This window comes from Anas acuta, chromosome 4 (genome assembly GCF_963932015.1).
Source record: "Anas acuta chromosome 4, bAnaAcu1.1, whole genome shotgun sequence".
Lineage (NCBI taxonomy): Eukaryota > Metazoa > Chordata > Aves > Anseriformes > Anatidae > Anas > Anas acuta.
Genome location: NC_088982.1, coordinates 8,378,542 through 8,392,225, shown reverse-complemented (window position 1 = coordinate 8,392,225; position 13,684 = coordinate 8,378,542). Strand labels below are relative to the sequence as shown.

Genomic DNA, 13,684 nt, shown 5'->3' with positions numbered 1-13,684 from the left:
CAAAATCCCAGCATAATCATCATCACACCCAGGCTTCAGGTAATCCATTTCACATGTGATTAAGTCCATGAACTCCCATGACAAGCCAAAGATTCCTCAAGCCCAGTCTCATTTGCTTCCAAAAAGCAGTTAAAAACATAGTGAATAACTGCTGAATTGCCAGTTACTATGGAAGAAATCTCTTCCAAACCTTATCAACTTGTTCATTACCATACACAGTTACAATTCTTATGACTTACAGAACTCACGTATTTGATGCCTCTGTGTCTGGAGTAGCAGCGTACAAATACTTAAGAGGGAGTGTTGCGCTAGCCTGGTAAAGCTTTTGTGAGAGTGTTAAGCCTTAACTTAAAAATGAAAATGAAACCTTTTCATGCAAAAAAGGCACAACAACAACAACAAACTAAACATCAAACTCCAGGACTCCTTAGCAAATGCTCCCATCCTCCCTAACATACTGCCTTAAGGTATGTACAAGATAAAAGGGTGCATCTCCATGCAAGCTCTACTGACTCACTTGAGAGACGAAAACATGGGGACAAAGGAAGTTGCATTCTCCAGGGACAAAAGCAGCCTGAAAAGCTGGCATTAACAAAGTAGGAAGAGCCTACCAAGGGAGTCTGTGACAGAAAAGGTTCCAGTCTCTTTTTAGTCAGATGAAGTCCAAATTATCAATGAAATCTCTGATAATACAAGTGGAATTTGTCAACAGCATTAACCCTTTCAAAGAAGAATCAGAGGTAAATGGAAATTCAAAGCCCCACCAAAGCAGAACAAAGAACTCAGTAAACCAAAAGAGAACGCACATAATTCCACAAGATCTTCTCATAAAACATGGGCAATTTTTAAAGACTTCAATTCACTTAGTAATACAACGTTTTAAACCGTGATTCAGCAGATTTAACTGAAATCACATTTATTTTAAGTAACCACTGATGGCAAATTCTATAAATCTCAACAGAAAGACAAACCCATTAAAGAACATGCGAGGCTTATGGTTACTGAGACAACATTAAAATATTTTACAATTAAAATAAAATAAAAACAAAACTAAAACACCAAATTGTTGCAAAATCACGGATCCTTAATAGAGTAAACCAGAAAGCAAAGCAGAGATTCGATCTACGCATCCAAATTCCCCCTATCTAAAAAGAAAAAAAAAAAAGCCTACAAATGAGCAGCTGCAAACTCAGTGCTCGCTTTTCTGTGGCTGCGTACGCCCTCCAGTGGCTACCTCAACTGGCCAGAGCACTAAACACTGCAGCTCCCCACTTCCACAGCTTCTCACACCAGGACCAGCACCGAAAATGTCTTGTGCAACTACCTCCAATTGATGAACTACGAGGTTAAAGTAAATAAATAAATAAAAATAATAAAAATAACCTGGCTCCATTAGCTGCTTACAAGGGTCTGGATTTCTGGATCAGGACATCTGCATTTTGTAACTGTTCTGTTTGTTTTCCACCTGTAATTCTACTACTATTTTTTTTCCACATGATTAATAACAACTCTTATTCTCACTGCTTATTTCTTTAAGCTAGAAAGACATCAAGGTTGAGGCAGACCAGGACAACTCAAAAAGCAATAGCTAATCAAATTAGACTGTGTTAGTAGCATACTCAACATCAAAACACTGGATGTACTGCACAAGTGACAGTCACAGAATAGCTTAGGTTGGATCATCTTCCTGCGATCGTCTGTTGAACCCCCTGCTTAAATCAGGGACGACTCAGACCAAGCTTCTCAAGGCCTTGTCTGGACAATGACCAGTAAATAATCAAGTGAAAAGATGTGACTTAAAGTAATCAAGTTCCTCTCTCTATAGCTAATAAACCCAAGGATGGTAAATTCATATTAATAAAAATAGGAAGACCAACAAGACCATGGGCAAAAGACCCTGCATTTTTAGGGGTTGCCTTGATTTGGATAATATGCCTGTGCGTGAAGTTTGGTTTATGTATTAATACGCACTACTAGAAAAAAATGAGACTGAAAAAGGCTCTTCTAATTGCTGGAGCCTACAGAGAGAACAATTCCAGATGCACAATTTGTAAAAGGAAGGCAATGCAGCCAGGTCAATAGTAAATGGGGAGATGAAGACAAAGATGGTAATTTGAATCAGAAAGAACATCGGAACTGGTAGCATACAGGTTTTAGAATATGGAAAATAGACCATGTTTATGCAAAGAATTAATCAAGACAAATGAAAAGAGACATAGCGTAAGAGGTAGAGTAGTGGAAAAAGAGGAAGCAAATACAGTCAAGTAGCTCCATTAGGGAGCTGATACACAGAGAGCAACTTGCATGTCAGTCACCATTTCTAGGTCAACCCAATGGAAGAGATGGAAGTCGTCAATTCCCTTTGTCACATCTCTGTCCTTCTCTTAAAAAATAAGCTGTAGTGGGATTCTGTTAAAATGAAGATGTTAGAAAATCTACATTCACAGGAATAACAAAAGGCTTCAGGAAAGAAGGGCAAATTTGAAGCTAGTTAAATTTTGCACAGTTTTTGCTGTCCTAAATTGACGGTAGTAAAATATCATAAGCAAGCAGAAGGACTGGACATTTTGTGAAAAAAGGACAATAGAGCAGAAAAGAAGAAAAGGGGTGATGAAAGAAAATGATCAGCAGCAGATACAGGGAGTACCATGAGCTCAGAATTAATGTAAGGAGAGCTAGAATACAGGACATTAAAGGATCAGGAGAGGCAGATCACAGAAAAGATCTGGTTGATCAGAATTCTAAGAGTAAGGTCCAAAAGCAGCTCAGCATACGATTAGATTTTATAGTTAAATTAACTTCACTCTTGCTGGACAGCCGTATCACATAGAAGCAAAAGCAATCCCTTATCTTTTTCTAGATGACACCGTATCTACAGAAAAGGAAGCATGGGGGAGGGGAGGGAAAGGCAGGGGACAAAAGCACCACACACTAATAGCAGCTAATGAGCTTAAGCTAGTATCGCCCCATATTGTCTGGTGACCCAACAAGTACAATTTTGACTAACAAAGAGGAAAAAACACGACAGACCAGAAGTCTGCTGAATAAACATGATATTTTGGCCTGCGAACAAATAGCTTTCAGTAAGCAAAAGGAGATTTGACTTATCAGAGAAAGGTCTCTAGATATTTTAATAGGACAAGGATACGTCCTGGCAGTGGCTTTGTATGTATTTTGATACTCAAAACCAGATTTTACACAAGGCAAATTATTTTGCAGACATTTAAAATGGTTTTATTAATTACTTGAAGGTCCGTCATATGACAGGAGTCATGTGCCAAATGCAGTCAGTCTGCATGTCACATTCCTCCTTCACTGTCCAGGCCACTATCATTTGTGTGATATTTATTATTCACTTCTTCCACATCTGCTTCAATTTCAGAGATGCTTTTCTTGTGTGTCAGAAATAATGGAGTAGTCCATTCCTTCCAATTCTGCCAAAGGGAGCGAACAGAGTAAACAATCAACAACAAGCGCCACTATGAAATACCACTTCTGTTTTGTCTCAGACTTTTCTTAAAGCCATTTCTCAGGTGAATTACTTAAGGGGGGGACAACATATCTAGAAACAAATTCACAGTAAAAGAACATCCACAAAAGCTATTTTTATTACCTACAAATCAGGCTTTCAGCTGCTGCTGAAAAAGCTAATAGATGGCTACTGTGTTGTTTTTTTTTTTCTCTGTAAAGGTAACTTTGTAGTAAGCCCTCTCCATTCTCTCACCAATCTTAAGGCCAAAGGCTATTCCTATTTTCAGATCAGAAGTAGACAAAATACTTAGAGATTATCAAAGTTACAATACATTCCACTAATACATTTGAAAATCTGGCGTATGCTTATTCCTACTACCTTGTATTGAAAAAAACAGAATATCAAATAGGAGTAAAGACATACAAGATGTTCTCTGTCGTGCAGTGATTATTCTACACCATATTACAATAATGAAAAATTACTAGAGGATTACTGAACAGTAATTCTGATTTACGTTCAGAAAAAATGCCTAACCGAAAATCACATTGTGGGTCTGCCAACAGCTGTTGTAAACCAGCTCTATCCAGCAAATTCTGCTTTTCTCACAAAGTAAAACGTTACTGTAGCAGCTAATAGATAACCCGAAATCATTATACCAAATGTTCCTAACAATTTACCACTAGTATTTTCTGTTTAGAAGACCTAGAAAAGAAAAATCAAAATTAAAAAAAGGCTCTTCTGGACTACAGTTAAGTTTAAAAGCGCCTGAAGTAAAGACTTAACTAGTCTCACTGCAGATAGACAATGATTCCAGTTAACCTGTCAGTTGACAATGCTGACCTACAAAGTATTTTTGAATGAGTACAACAAAATTTCTTTATCCTTACAGCACATTATGTTTATATAGACTCTTAGCATGCCTTTGCAGAAGAAGATGAAGCATATTTTGAAATTGTGTGAAAAGGTTACAATAACCAGCATGAGTACAGTTGCACTTGCACTTGTTTGCCACCAAAAGTTTTTAAATTATCAATCTTCTCTAATTTTGCTTTTTTCTTAATGGATAACATGTCAGAACTTATTTGACATAATGTTTTCATCAACTGAAACAAGCATTTATTGCCTTCAGGAGAAGGCAATAGGCAATACGAGCTTGTACAGAACGCAAGCTTGTACAGTTAAGAATTGTACAACGGCAAGTGAAAAATTTCTTCATTCTAAATGTTACTTGCTATTGCAAAAAGCAAGTTTACAAAACTGATGAACTTTTTGTTCCTCTCCAGAAAAACCTTGTAACCAACCTCTGCTGCTGAGGATAAGGCTAGAAGATTCTACTACAGGAACTCTCCCCATTAATTTGTTGTCTTCAAAATCAAGATTTTTTTGCCACTGCAGAAGAAATTGAATTTTGTCAGTTTCACTCCTGGTACTGAAGGTGGGTGGTTAAGTAAGGTAGACAGATTTGAGCAAATTCCTGTAGAATGATGTATTTTTGACTGAAGGGAGATTACAGATCTCTTCCTCATTTCTAGGGCCACAAATCAAATAGAAAAGAGTTCCTTCTTTTCTGCTGATAAGCAGCGAGGAACATCAGTGCCTAAAATGGCAGAAACTACTGGATTTACCACCAGAATTTAATAAAGTATGTGGCCCTTATAGTTGCTTAGCAAATGGATCCAAAAAAGCCCTTTTTTCAAATGCATACTTGAGACTTCTCTGCCTCCTTGGGGGTTTCCAAATGGTTCTGCTTAAGGAAAGGCTGCTCTCCGGCAGAACAATTGACAATACAATACAGCCTAGGTGCTTACTCACCAATGAAATGATCTCTCTCTCTCTCTCTGAGGACGAACCAAATGCAATCTCAAATAACTCAGCACTTAGTTGCAGAGCTCCTTCCTCGTTCATGCTGTTTTTGTGTGTTGTTTTTTTTTTGATTTTTTTTTTTTTTTTCACCTGCTCCAAGCCTACCTTTGTTTCCCACGCCTTCTTTAATCCTACAGCTTTTTCTTTTCAGCAGCCTGCCTCTGCTCCTTGCACCATATCTTCAGGACCTGGATCCTCTGGTTCTACATAATACTCACTGCTGCAGGTTAATGCACTATAATGTTTCCTCTTCACTGTGGCCAATGATCCTGCCCTTCCTCTCATTTGTAGTGATGACAGCGTAGGAACTGCCTGATGCTTCGCTGTGTCATGAACATTTCTGATCATGCATATTCTGATGATCAAATCTGGGATGACATCAGAAAATAAGTTATCAATGTAAGCAATGAATCAAATTGTAGGATTAAGAAAATGCTATCTGCTACACCTCTACAGAAACAAACAACATTGCCCAGATCAGATAACAGCTAATTTTAATAAAGATACAACCATTTTGCCTAGACCTCTTAGAACACTTTGTATCTATTGCTGCATTACCCAGGTAGGTGGATTTAGATGCCAGAAGCATACTCTGTGCATTGCAATCGTAAAAAGCTGTATTGTGACGCTGGTGATATATGAGGCCTTGCCACCAGTATGAAGGCCCAGCTACATGAATATAGCATCAAAACCTTCAGCACAGCGCAGTATTTGCCCATGTCTTCTGGTTGTACAAGCAGCAATACACCAAACTGATAGTGCATCTCTAATGTGGTCAGGTAACGCTTGTAAAAATATATATATTTATACATACCTGGGAGGTAATGTTCAAAGAGAGGTAATACTAACTCAAATGCACTACAGCCTTTTACTGGTAGACTTGCACCTATCACCAGAACCTGCTTATATTCATATCTGATCAACATAATTGTGTCCACAATGCAATCCTGGCCATGCTGTACTAATTCTGGTGCATTTTACACATCAACTGTAACCATGTACGTCAAATTATGTTCTTTATCCTATCAATGCATTATTTCAAAGCAAAGCTAGCACACACAAATTACAGACATATAGCAGGAGCACTCAAACAAGGACTAAGCTCACAAGAGTCTCTACCATTAGACACTTACCCAACAAATCCAAATACCTACTAATAAGTGGCCTTTCTGTTTAGGACACTGTTTGAAGTACAAAGTATCTCCCTGTGCCAGGACTTTCACAGGCTTTTCCCAAAATGCATTACCACATTCTCTTGGCTCTTAGTTCCCTTTCTACATTTTTCACTCAGTCTACACGAAGAATGTCTCCAGAGCAGAGATTAGTATGACTGTTACAGGTAAAGAGACTACAAGGAAGTTTTATGTTTCTGCAGCTGTCTCGTGGCTTACCCATTTCACCTGGGGACAGAAAGATAAAACACTTTCCCGTCCAACAAGCCAATTCTTGACCTTCTTGCCCACTTTCCCAACCCTGCTTTGAGAGCCTTACAATGGGCATTTTTTTGCCACTTTTGTTGTCCTTTCACCTCGCATAGTATTAGCTCTGCGGATTAGTTCACTGCCTTATCAAACACAGCTCTTTAGAGAAATTCTGAGGTAACTGCTTCTTATCAGAAAATCTAGAGTTTTGACTGTCGAAACAAGCCTTGTTAAGCAATTGTAGTTGCTATGATTACTTGCAGAAGTTCTGAGGGCTCAACTATCACTACCACTTTGGAGCCAAGCATTCCACTGCTGAATAGATCCTGTACATGCCCTTTCTGCATTACATTTAAAGCCTATTACTTTTTATTTCATTAATTATATACCTTGTTTCTGTACTGCTGCTGAATTTCAGTCGCGTTCCAGATTGGCTCACAACATTTGTTTCCAGTTTATTCAGGAGTGCTACTACACAGCAGCTTCTGATAGCCTGCAGTTTGCATCCATAGAAAAATCACAACTTTAAGTTCATTCTGAAGTATCTGATTGAACGTTTCTGGCAACTGCTCCAGCTAGCAAAAGGATCCATATTCATCTCTTCCATCCTACACTGCTCTCCAAGGTTCATTCTTTGGCTTAAATCCCTCTGGCTTTATTACCAGACTAGAATCTGGGCATTCTTCACTACACAGATAACTCCCCAGTTTAGATGTTTGAGTGCCAGTGCAGCCAGGTTCTGTGCTCCGATGGCATCCCACCAAGGCTGGCAAGTTCCACAATTGATTTATCTGACACACGATCTCGTGAACCTCAGCTCCACAGGCTAACCCGTGCCACAGCGGGCACATTTACACTTCAGTATATTACAATGAATAAATAAATGAAATGGGTCCCGACCACTACGACAGGAGGCTGTTCTACTGCAGCTTCTTCCTAGGGCTGCTTTTATTCTTTTATCAGTCGTTTTTCGAAATGTTTCAAATGAAGTTCAGATCACATTTCTAATAAAATCTTACCTAACCTCAGCCTTCTTTCTCAAAAATATTTTTGTCACAAAATATTCACCTTCTGCTCCTCGGTGCATCTATTATTCAGCAGGGCACAACGCAGAGAACAGGACAACATTCACGCTCTGCTTTGTCTTTGATCGTGGCTAAGAAAACATGGAATTCTGAGGTTAGTCTTCAAGGCCAAATATGTTTAAAGATGATTATTAGTTTAAAACACAAGCTTCTAAATCGTTCTGTGTGTTTTAGCACAGATATGTCAGTACTTTAGTAGGAGGTACAGACCAGAAAAGGTTTCAGAAGGACAGTTAAATGCCCGTCTCCATCAGCCAACAGAACAAGACCACCCCGTGCTTCTCTAAAGAGTCACAGGGAAACCTGACAGTATCTTTCACAGACAGCACAAGAAAAATGTTAAAGCTTCTATGAAAGTCTATTCCAATTTAAGGACTCCTTATCAAGGACGTGAATAGGCTCTAAAAAATCCTGAAGTACCTTTCAGCTTGCAGAAGGGTTGGGTTTCCCCCCCCCTTTGTTAATTTTATATTTAATTATGCGGCAGCAGGCTATGGCTAGGAGGAAAGTAGCACATCATGCTATAGTTTTTCAGTCCTTTGCCACATATGTATCCTTCCTCCAAATATGGATGAATATAAAATAGCTCCAAATTGTACTGGGGAGCTGAATACCAAAGTTCAAAACAAGATCAAATTGCTATCTTGCACTAAGTTAAAAATAGGACAAGTTAAAAGGATGGGGACAAAACTAGAAACTGAGCCATCACCTGTTGAGTAACCCTTTTTAATTTAACACATGCTTTAAGTCACTTAGATATTTCATTAGTTCCAAATTATGTCAAATGCCAGAACCTGCATCGACGGTGCCCCAGGACAAAGTAATTTTGTCTAAGATAAGAATACTCTGAAGTACGCGGCGCTTCATTTTTCCATACCTAGTCAATTCAATTTCATTGCTATGAAACCCTCAAGTGAAGGTTTTCAAACATCTCCTTTCCACACATGGCTGGCTCATCACTCCGCTCTGCTATCAGAACAATTTCCATGCAATGGTATTATTGGTGAACGGTAGCAAAAAGTATAGCACAAGCCTCACTTTTGGTCCGACCATGATTATCAGGTATTTCTCTGCTGCACACAAAACACATTTTAAGAGCACTAGTTTGCGCGATGGCCTATTTCATGCTCCAGACAGAAGCAGCCTTTCAAATGCACCAGAGACTCAATAGATTAGCTGGTGCTAAAGTTTAGAGTTGCTTGGGAGCGAAGTAATGCATGATGGACTGTGCATTAACCTATCATCACCAGACACGAGGTATTAGTATATATGATCTGTTCCCAGGAATCTTGGGTATTTTCATAGTTTGCTGTTCACCAGAAGGGCAGCAGAACAGAGTACGTATGACCTAAGTTTCCCTTGTAACACGTTCTAAATACTTTCCTTCCTGCTGATGCTAGAAAACATGAAGTAACTACACTGGACACCATCAATTTGATAAAAAGATTACAAACAGTACTTGATATATCACTTCTGTAATTTCTGTCAGTGTAAACCAAAAGAAAAAACCTTTAGTACATTTATACAGCTGTCTTATTACCTCCAACAACTGCAGGTCATAGGGAAGCCAATTTGAAGTTGCAGTGAAGGTTGAATTTGGGTATTTTCTCTCTCTTCCTTCAAAAAGCGTTCTCAGAAGCAAAGCTTTTCAAGTAACCACTAACTTTATAAAATGGCTAATCGACCCATTCGACTGGCCACCCCAACTTACAGGCTGCAGGGTGACTGCTGGCATGACAGCGAGGCTCTCCTCATCACCCCCTTTCTCCCAAATCTTCCACAGTTATGCACTAAAGGAAATTTAGACTCCTGTGCCAAGCCCTGATGGGAGTTTTTCTCTCTCCCCACTTTCCCACATGCCCACTTATCCTGGTTGGCGCATTCCATCTCCACCTCCTCATTTACACCACCAAGAGGCCAGAGTACATCCTCAGGGAAGGCTTTTTTCAAAGCTATACCCTAACTGGAAAGCAAGGCTTCCTGGAAAGGCGGACTTACTTATCCGCTTAGATTCGCTTCAGTGTCGCCAGTCTTCTTCACCCAAAGCCTGGATGCAAGAGCGATACCAGAGCGTATTTACCCAACCCTAAGGCCGTTTCATTTGTCTTTGCCAAAAACCTCAGAAAGACCTCAAACAATACAGCCATGAACGCAGTATTAAAACACGCAGTCATCATCTACAGCGTTATTATTAGTTGCATCGAGCGCTTCTTTATTGATGTTTGTTTACTGACTGTTAGGGGATCTGCTGTTTCCAGCAGCATCGCTCCATGGGTGCCTCCCATTGTGCAGCCCGGTGCTCTCGAGGAGAGGCGAATTTCTTTTCCCCCTGAAAAGGCTAGGTGCTTCACCTCATTCTACAGGAAAAAAATACGTGCAATTTTCATGCATTCAACCGTCTTCTCTGCTTAAAACCTACAAGATGTCTTTGTAGTTACGTAAGGGGGAGTGACCAGAGGTGACCGAAACGCAGCACGAACCCTGCCTGTATCTTCTCATCATAAACTACGTCCTTGATCCAGTAATCTGCCCCGAGCAGGTGAACCTTTATGTATGCATGGAGTTCCAGGGTAGTCAATAGGCTTTGATCGACCACCAGGAAAGACACGCATTTATCAGCCCGGAGAAATCAGGCCTCGCTTTGGAAGCGCACTGACACCGGTGGAACAAAAAGCAGGCTCAGTGCAAAAGTGAGAGGTGAATGGGCCACAAACAATAGGACGCTGAAAAACAATCCCTTCTTTCCATTCCTGGGCTGCTCTGCTAGCGCAATGTTTTGGACGCGAGCTCAGATACATAGACACAAATACACACACACACACACACACGAACATCCACACACATCAATTTCACTGCTAAATACTAGAAAGCAACACCCCACACATTGTTTTTGCTTCCAGTCTTAAAAAAAAAAAAAGTTTTTTGGGGGTGTAATAACCAGTCTTTTGCATGCAGCTGTAATTTACATGCAATATTCTCATCTGCAAAACAACCACAGGCATCAGAAAAAAGCATACAGCCCCACAGATATTACAACACAAATATTTTTTCATTCTTACTGCTGATTTGCTGGACTCATACTGAATTAAAAGGAAATATTTTACATTTAATTTCAAATGCATTAACCACTTTAATTCCACCCCCTTTAAAATATCACGGCCTAGTTTTCTTCTGAGATTTTCTAATAAAATTTGATTAATTTATAGGTTTCACTGTACTTTCCAAATCTGATTTTTTCTGAGCATGTATGAAGGTGGAATTCCTATAATCTTCACAACAACTAGCCATGCAGTCCCCAGGAACATCCAGAGCTTTTACATTTAAATACTGTGGAAAAATGTCACATTTTCTGATGGCTACCAACTAGATGAAAATCCCCGCATGTTTTAGGAAATAGGAAGTAGATGCTTACTGAAACAACCAAAAAAAAATTGCATATACTGTTAGTACTGAGCCCTGAGTAGTCCTGCAAAACAGTGGTTTTATTCAATGATTACATCCAACAGTCAAATAATACCACACTGTGAAATTGAGGAGTTTAGTAAGGTTGATATACTGCATTTCCTGAGAAAAAATCCCACAGCAAAACAAGCAAATAATAGCTTCAACAATAAATTCACAGAGATTCTACTTACATACAAAAATGTTGGTGAAGAACCAATTTATTCTTTCAGCCCTGGCCACACATTCCATGTTTAAGGAATTTTAGTAAGCATCTGTCCACATAAACCACCGGCAAGGACTCTTTGCAAAATCTATTACAAACTTCACTGCCACCCTACAGTGTTTACAGTTACCTTCCTTAGATGTCTGAAAATGTTTGAAAGCCAAGCATATCTTCTTTTTTTTTTTTTTTTTTTTAAACACAGACCTCGTTTAGCTTACTCAGCACAGGCAGCATTAGCTCCTAAATTTAAGAATCATTATAAACCAATTTTAATGCAAATGCCAATAAGGAAACTGTTCACACACACAAAATACATGGGCAGTGACTGATACCAGCCTCCTGCCTGTTTAATGGCTGTTAGCTACAGGCCCATTTTCTCTGAAATCTGTTTAAATACAGTGTTTACTGTCTCTGCACTTCTACTAGTATTTACCCCTCCTTTCAGCCGACATATTTAAAAAAAACAAAAACAAAAAAGCAAGTATAAATACGTTCAAGAAGTGTGGCAAATTCCCTCCTCCACCCCCAGAGCGGTAAAGCCACAGCGGATGAGCTGTAACTATGGCCTTGGGAATACAAGTTCCCCAGGCTCTTTTACCACACAAATATCAATTCAAGTTGCAAGAGCCCTATCCTCTCCTCCTTAATGCAGATCGAGCCAGGCAGCCCCACAGCCTTCGCAGGAAGGTTTTCTTCCCGTTTTCCTAGCGAGCCTCTCCTCCGGTACCGGTCCAGGATGGAGCGCAGGAGGGTGTAAGTGGAAGGATCATCACACCAGTGTTTAGTGGAGGAATAAATCAAACATGGCTTCCCCCTCCATACATTTCCAGAGTTACATTCACTCCTGCTGCCGTGCGATCCCACTCCCACCCGCAGCGAAGGGGCAGGAGCAGCCCCCACCTCCCCAAACCCCCATGCCATGGGGTGGGGGGGTGACCCTGGCTGCTCCCCCCCCTGACGGGGGGAAGATTTAAATCCCAGGGGAGGGTTTTTAGGGGTGTTTTTTTTTTTTTTTTTTCCCTCCCCTTCATCGGCTTCCCCCCCCCTCTTGCTTTTGCGTTTCTCTTTCTGCTTTGCACTGATTAACCTCCCCCCCCCACCTCCAGCTCCTGAGGGGGGGGGGGGGGGTGCAGCGCTCCCTCACCCCTTTATGCTGCCCCTGGCCCCCCGCAGAGCCCAGGAGGAGGAGGAGGAGGAGGAGGAAGGCGAGGAGAAGAGGGGGGGGAAAAGGATGAAGCTGCAACAGCCGGGACTCCGGCTCGGCATCGCCCCCCCCGAGGCACGGCTCCTGCGGCAGGCTGGGGGGGGGGGGGTCTGGGGGGGATAAGGGAGGGGTTAAAGGGGAAAAGGGGGAGTTGGGGGGGGGTGGGGAGGTATTTGGGGGGGTTGGGGAGGGGATTTGGGGTGGTTGGAGGGATTTAGGGGGGGGGTTGGGGGTGAAGGGGACGGCGGCCCCTCAGCGAGGGGCAGGTAGCGGTGGTGGCTGAGGGGGGAGCGCAAGCTTGGGGTGGTGGTGTGTGTGTGGGGGGGGGGGGCACAACACAAACCCATAAAAATAAATAATAAAAAAAAAATAACACAAAAACCCCTCCTCTCAGGAAAATCAAAAGGGGAAACGGGAGGTGCCCGGTTAGGGGCGGGTAAACCGAGGGGGGGGGGCACCTCCTGTGAGGAGAGACCCCGGCCCCACACCACCACCACCACACCACCGCCTCCCTCAGGGGGGGCCGGGGCAGCGCCCTCAGCCCCAGCCCGCGGCCAGGCGAGGCGGCGACATCCCGGAGGGCGACGGAGCCACCACCAGAGCCACCACCACCAGAGCCACCGCCACAGCCGCCACAGCCGCCACAGCCGCCACCCCGCTCCCGCCTCCCGCCCGCGGGGCCTTGCGGGAACGTGCCCCGGTGCCTCCCTCTGAGGGGAAAGGGGGAGAGCAAAGCAGCCCGGCGGCGGCTCACTGACCTGTGCCCTAGCGCATCGTTCTCCCCCCGGGGAGCCGGGCGTGAGGCGGCGGCGGCGGTGGCGGGAGCTGGGCGCCGGGGGAGCTGTGAGGAGGAGGAGGAGGAAGAGGAGGAGGAGGAGGAGACGGCGGCGGCGGCGGGAGCCGAAGGGACGCGGACACGGCAACGGCGGCGGCGGCTCCTGCGCGGCGGCCCCGCCCCCTCCTCCGGCCAGA

General features: G+C 42.4%; 1 protein-coding gene across 7 annotated transcripts in view; it reads right to left on the bottom strand.

Moving 5' to 3' along the window:
• The window catches only part of NSD2 (nuclear receptor binding SET domain protein 2), a 105,497-nt gene that overhangs the window by 66,548 nt on the left and 25,265 nt on the right, over positions 1–13,684 (bottom strand). For 2 of the 7 annotated variants that reach the window (XM_068679683.1, XM_068679684.1), the window contains exon 1: positions 13,471–13,654. The exons of 2 other annotated variants lie outside the window; for them this stretch is intronic. The gene's annotated coding sequence lies outside the window, so the exon portion shown is untranslated. Of the gene's footprint in view, positions 1–5,284; positions 5,304–5,440; positions 5,459–7,824; positions 7,913–13,470; positions 13,655–13,684 lie in introns of those variants that run through there. 3 more of the 7 variants (XM_068679686.1, XM_068679688.1, XM_068679689.1) reach the window with 3 other exon arrangements.